Source organism: Nyctibius grandis, chromosome 1, assembly GCF_013368605.1.
Source record: "Nyctibius grandis isolate bNycGra1 chromosome 1, bNycGra1.pri, whole genome shotgun sequence".
Taxonomy (NCBI): Eukaryota; Metazoa; Chordata; class Aves; order Nyctibiiformes; family Nyctibiidae; genus Nyctibius; species Nyctibius grandis.
In genome coordinates, this window is record NC_090658.1 from 59,321,949 (window position 1) to 59,328,907 (window position 6,959).

Sequence of the window (6,959 nt, forward strand, 5' to 3'; positions counted from 1 at the left end):
TCTTATTTTCATTGTTAAAATCTATGTAACAATACGCTTTTAATGTGAAATTGTTTGTTTCTGCCATGGACTGCGTAATAAAGATTGAAGGCCAAATGCTTGCAAGTTGTAAATTAAAGTAATACCTGAGTTTCATCACTGTGTTGCAGCTAAATATGTAGCCCTATATATCAGCAGAATATGAAACTAGATATAGCAGAAGTGCCTTATTTTTTTTTTTCTGTTGAAAATTCCACTGTGCTGTCATAGGTATTTAATATTTAATTTTGTATTAGTTTAGCAGGATCTCCTCATAGTCATCATTAAAGTTTAAACCAGAGTCATCACCATTCTAAGAGGTTTCGCATCTAATTTTTAAACAGTATAAGATAGGCACTCGGAAGAATTTGATATATTGTTTTGCACTACACAGCAGTATTATTTAGGTAACAAGAACATAGAACACACCAGAAATGCAAATAGATTAACGTCGTACGTCATTACTATCTGCCAGGTTCTGAGTACTCTATCGTGCTCACATAAAACAAACTCACAAAATTGAAGTACATTGAATCACTATTTGAATGACTATTTGAAAAATCTTAACTGATAGATCAGAAATATGTTTAATTAAATTTAAAATCACAGTTTCACAACTAGTCAAAAGTTCACCAGCTTTCACAAAATTTGCATCATGAATTGAAACCATTATTTCTTCTGTACTTGGAATGAAGCTCAGAGGCAAAATACTATGACTTGCCAACAGACAGCCTAATATTTTTAAAGATATTTTGGGTTTCTACAGTCCAATAATTAATTGAGCAACCTGACTGTAAATATTTTTAGCAGTAGCAATGTTGTTGTACCCTTGATGGTCTAAGGATATAAGGAAGCAAATTTTATTAGAACGTTAGCAAAAATAAATAAAATGTCTTGTTTTTTTCCAGAAGGCTTGAATGTTCATTGGTAGTGCTTTGCAGAAAGTAGCATATAATTACAAAACTTCTGTATCTGCAGTGTAAACCTTTAATAAAAATGTTTGTTTCTTGTATATTTGCAACATACTGTATTCAAATACAAGTTGATTAACAAGTTATGCCATATATTAATAGCTTAGCTTTAAAAAAATGCCATGCAATCAACCGATACCAACACAACTGCCTTGCAGGTTCTGAGATTAATTACCTGACTGCTTTAAAGCATATGTTGTATTTTTTATTTAAAACAGGGGAAATCACAATAGTTCATGATTTTAAAAAAAAATTAAAAGCATATGGACAGAATTCGGTTTTGATCCAAACCACACACTCCCTCCTGTGCTGAGAACTTGCTGTAGGGGCTCCACTCCAGGAGCCAGCCAGCGTGGGAGCCTGTGTCCAGCAGCAGAAAGACAGGGTGAGCAGAGGGAAACTTCCCCTTCCCAGCTGCTGGCAGATGAAGGCTTTCCAAGCTCTTTCCTATTAAATTAAAAGTGCCCAGGCACTGGAACAAGCTTGCCTGTACTGCTAAACCCAGAGGCAGAGTAGAGCCTGGCACTCCTGCCTGGCTGCCTGCTGACCTGCATTCTCCTGTACAATTTTGGAGGCTAAAAGAATTTCCTAGCTTAAATGCAAGCTGTTTTGTCACAGTGGATCTGAGTCCCAATAATGTTACTGGGCACATTTTCTCTATTGTTGTAGAAGTACTCATCATTTTTAAAAGACTTTGGTGAATTATTCTTTATGGAGTGACTGGACAAATTCCTCAATCTATAAATTGACAGGGGTTGTTATCTAAAATGTCCTCTAGCAAGGAGCCCCATGGTTGATTCTTGGTTTGTTGATTTTAAAAGTTCTGCCAGAAATTTTATTGGAGAGTAACTATTTCTTATATCATGGAAAAAAACCCAGTGAATGATGGCTATTCAGTATGACATTTGAGCAAGATTATATGAATATGACTATTCAGTAAAGAGTAATCATGATTATTTTTATTCTCTTCTTCATGCAGGTCATGACTTTGCAGATTTTATTGTGTAACTCCTCAGCTGTTTCTTCCCTCGCATGCTCATTGCCATTTTGAACACTCTTGAGAACTGCGTGGATGTTTTTGGGGGATTACCCACAATGACTCTTAAGATCTTTTGGCTGATCAGTAACAACTAATTTACTACCCAATGTTGTACATGTGGTTGGGATTTTTTTTCTCCACACACACACACACACTTTATTTTGCATGCCACCCATCATTTGATCCCCCAGTCACCCAATACTGTGAACTCTTTGTCACTGGTCTAGCTTTGACTATTTTGAATAACTGTGTTTTTATAAACACTGTACTTCACTGCATGCCCCTCTCACATAAAACATATGACAAAATGGGACAGCAACTTTCTGGGAGAGCACTGGAAACCTCCCTTCCACTTACTATTTATTCCTACTGTTTGTTTCTTGCCTTTCATTCAGTTATTAATTCATGAAGGATTTTTTTTCCTTTATATCATTATACTTTTGTTTCCTTAAAAGCCTTTGGTGAGGTACAGCATTCAACAGGTTTTTCAGAACTGGTGCACACTGTACCTCAGCTGGATCACTTTTTCCACATGCTCATCAGCTCTTTCCAATGACCTCTGAAATGCTGGGTCAGTTCTTCTTCATCATTCATACTTGCCACCTGTCTACCCATTCTGCTCTTCTACCTACCTGGCTTACTGAAAAATCAGAACTATCTGCCTGTAGTTCCCCTTTCCTCAGGCTCTTCTTTTTTTAAAAGAAAACCTTGAGGTTCCCAACTGCCATGTATTCATTTAGTTCTAAAGTCAGTATTGAAGTGCATAATACAATAGTTAGTAGTTCAGCAATTTCATACCTGAGTTTTTTTAGAACCCTTGAGTGGGTAACACCTGGCCCTCTCTATTTCATCCTATTGGAAAACCTGATTTATTCTAAGCCACTTCAGCTGACACTTAATTCTGAGACACCTCTTTAGGCTTCTCCTCTATGGAGGATGCAACATAGAAACTCTCTTAAGCTCCTCTGTAATGAACTCTCATGTGAAGAATTCACACATCTTTTAATTTTCCACCATGTCTTTTGTTTCCTAGTTATTTATTGGACATTTGGCAGCCTTCCAGTTTGTTGTGCTATATTTACTCTAGGCCTGAATATTTTTTCATATTACCAACATATAACAGGAGTAGTCAAAGAAGCTAAGTCCATAGCAAAACAGCTAACTGATCTATGATCACTGTCTGTCAGACACCACATCATTCGGCAAAATATCACAAATACCAGAGAAGTAACTTATTATATCCAGAGATCCCTTCAAAACACCACTTCTATGATTCTGTGATTGCATAGTATGGCACACAGGGCCTCAGTGAAGTTTTGGATATAGAAGAAAGCAAATAAATGCTCTATATTAATGGCCTTGTTTATGTCCATTCTGCATGCACATTTCTGTGTGAATACAAGTGAGCCCAAGCAAGCCAGCAGCTGCTGAACATGCTGCTCTCAGCCATTCCCAGCTTGCATAAGCCCCTGGAGAAGAACGGTTGTCCTCAAGGAGCACCTCAGCTGACATCACACAAAATCACAGAATCACAGAATCAATCAGGTTGGAAGAAACCTCTGGGATCATCGAGTCCAACCATTGCCCTGACACCACCATGTCAACTAGATCATGGCACTAAGTGCCATGTCCAGTCTTTTCTTAAACACATCCAGAGATGGTGACTCCACCACCTGCCTGGGCAGCCCATTCCAATGTCTAATAACCCTTTCTGAAAAGAAATTCTTCCTAATGTCCAACCTGAACCTCCCCTGGCGAAGCTTGAGGCTATGTCCTCTTGTCCTATCACTAGTTGCCTGGGAGAAGAGGCTGACTCCCACTCCACTACAACCTCCCTTCAGGTAGTTGTAGACGGCAATAAGGTCACCTCTGAGCCTCATCTTCTCCAGGCTAAACAACCCCAGCTCCCTCAGCCATTCCTCATAGGTTCTACCCTCCAGACCCTTCACCAGCTTGGTCACCCTCCTCTGGACTCGCTCCAACACCTCGACATCTTTCTTGAAGTGCGGGGCCCAGAACTGGACACAGTACTCAAGGTGCGGCCTCACCAGTGCCGAGTAGAGAGGGACGATCACTTCCCTAGACCGGCTGGCTACACTATTCCTAATAGAGGCGAGGATGCCATTGGCCTTCTCGGCCACCTGGGCACACTGCTGGCTCATGTTTAGCACCCCCAGGTCTCTTTCCGCCAGGCCGCTTTCTAACCACTCTTCCCCCAGCCTGTAGCGCTGCAGGGGGTTGTTGTGGCCAAAGTGTAAGACCCGGCACTTGTTCTTGTTGAACCTCATGCTGTTGGTCTCGGCCCATCTATCTAACCTGTCCAGATCCCTCTGTAGGGCCTTCCTACCCTCTAGCAGATCGACACTCCCACGCAGCTTGGTGTCATCTGCAAATTTGCTGAGGGTGCACTCAATCCCTACGTCTAGATCATCTATAAAGATATTGAACAGCACCGGCCCCAGAAACTGAGCCCTGGGGAACACCGCTAGTGACCGGCCGCCAGTTGGACTTTGCCCCATTCACCACCACTCTCTGAGCTCAGCCATCCAGCCAGTTTTTAACCCATTGAAGAGTCCAGACCCATCCAAGCCCCGGACAGCCAGTTTTTCTAGGAGGATGCTGTGGGAGACAGTGTCGAATGCCTTACTGAAGTCTAGATAGACTACATCTACAGCCCTGCCCTCATCTACTACATCTACTACATCAGGAACTAGCCTAATGACACAAGGCAAGAGGATCAGACAGAGAGAAAAACGATGATGCAAAACTGCATCAATCCCCAAGTTGCATTTGTTTCATAGACACCACCTGGCCAGAAAGTAAGTGAGCATCCAGACATAGTAAACCATGTGTCGGTGTCAAGAAAGGATTGGGAGGTAACATGAGAGAAACCACAGCAGGTTCAGTTCTTACAGACACATTTGTATGTCGCAGGCAGCCGCAATAGGTCAGCCTGAACTGTGGAGCATGGCCTGAACCATGACGCCAGCTGGGCAGCACTGCCAAATCAATTTCTCCAGCCTTCAATCTTTCGATGATTTTGTTGCTTTGGAAAAGATGAAACCCCACTATGTGAGCTTACATCTTCCCTGATGCACTATCTACCGTCTGGATAGGCAGCAGTGATAAATTCTGTTTATGATCCAAGGGAAGCTGCACAGACACTGTGCAGTTCCCCAGTAAAAACATAGCTGACCTCTGTGATGTAGAACCGTTTGCAACCCCCAAAGGTTCCACAGTAAAATGACTCATCAGATTAAGGGCAGGACATACTGTTTTCTTTGGATGAAGATCTTTGCAACCATTCCATACTCCTATTCTCTCTGTTGAAATTTACAGTAAGGATCAGCACAATAACTATACACAAACCTATATTCAGTTTTTAATGTAGCATCATTACAGCGGCGGCAGCAGCGAAAGCGGCGGCAGCGACTTGAGGTTAGTGCGGGGGCGAGGGTGACATCGGGCTTAACCGGGCGGTTTTCGTACTCTGGGCCCCCCCCGCGAGCATCAGCCCCGAGCTGCTTCCCGGACCCGGACCCGGACCCGGACCCGGACCCGGACCTGGAGGTTCCCGGCAACGAATCAGGAGAAGAGAGAGCGTAGCTGGAGGCACGGCGGACGATTTAAGCGATTTAAACGCACCACCCCCCTGTGATCGGGTGATAAAAAGTCTCCTGGAGGTCAGGGACCAGTCCCTGCCCAGAGGGGAGAGAGAGAGACTCAGCTGTGACTGTGTGTGTCCCAGGGCGGGGGAGGCCGCAGCCGTTTGCAGCTCGTTGGGGAGGGCTCTGACTCCCTCCCAGTGCACAAGGCGAGGAAGGTGCCAAGGAGCTGTGAACCAGGGGTGGCACCAGCAGGTATTTCCCAGTTCAGTGAAAGAACAATGGTATCTACCCGGCGGAAGAAGACCAAAATGGATGTGGGAACCCAGACAGAGCTCCCACGGAAGGAGGCGATGGTGCAGGTCGCAGGCTGCAGGGAATGCTACAGCATCTCTGTGGTGTCAGGGGGCTGTGTGCGCTGTGAGCAGGTAGATGATCTGCTCGGCCAAGCGGCACAGCTGCAAAGCCAGGTTGAAAGGCTTCAAGCTGAAGTAGAAAGGCTTAGGAGCATTCGGGAGGCTGAAATGGAGATAGACTGGTGGAGCCAGGCTCTGCCTTCCCTGCAACAAAAATGGGAGCACCTGCCGGAGAGCTCCCAGGATCGAGGGACCCCTGTACTCTGCCCCTCTCAGGTGGAAAACAATAACCTAGAGGAGAGGAGTGAGTGGAGGCAAGTCTATGGCTGTGGCAAAAGGCGAGTGCCCTCCTTGCCTACCTTGCCTCCACAGGTGCCTCTGAGCAATAGATATGAAGCCCTAGTGGAATACAGCCAGTCCAATGGGGATGTGGTGGAGAGGCAACGTATATCAGAGGTCCCACCACAGTCAGAAAAACCTGACAGGCGTATAGCTACCTCCTCCACAAGGAGGAAGAGAAGAGTTTTAGTGGTTGGAGACTCCTTCCTAAAGGGATCTGAGGGCCCAATATGTAGAGCTGACCCCCATCACAGGGAGGTCTGCAGCCTGCCTGGAGCCTGAATCAGGGATATCACCAGGCAACTCCCCAACCTGGTGCAGGCCACAGACTACTACCCCCTGCTGATCTTCCAGACAGGTGGGGAAGAAGCTGCATCCCGTAGTCTGAGAGGGATGAAGAAAGACTACAAGGCCCTAGGACGGTTGGTGAAAGAGTCTGGGGCACAAGTTGTTTTCTCCTCCCTCCTTCCATTTTCAGGTGATGACGTGGGATGGAATAGTAGGATTCTCTCTATTAATGCCTGGCTACGAGACTGGTGCTACAGGCAGGGCTTTGGGTTCTTTGATAATGGCTGGTTTTATAAGACAACAGGTATGACGGTAATACATGGGAAAGGCTTATGCCGTAGGG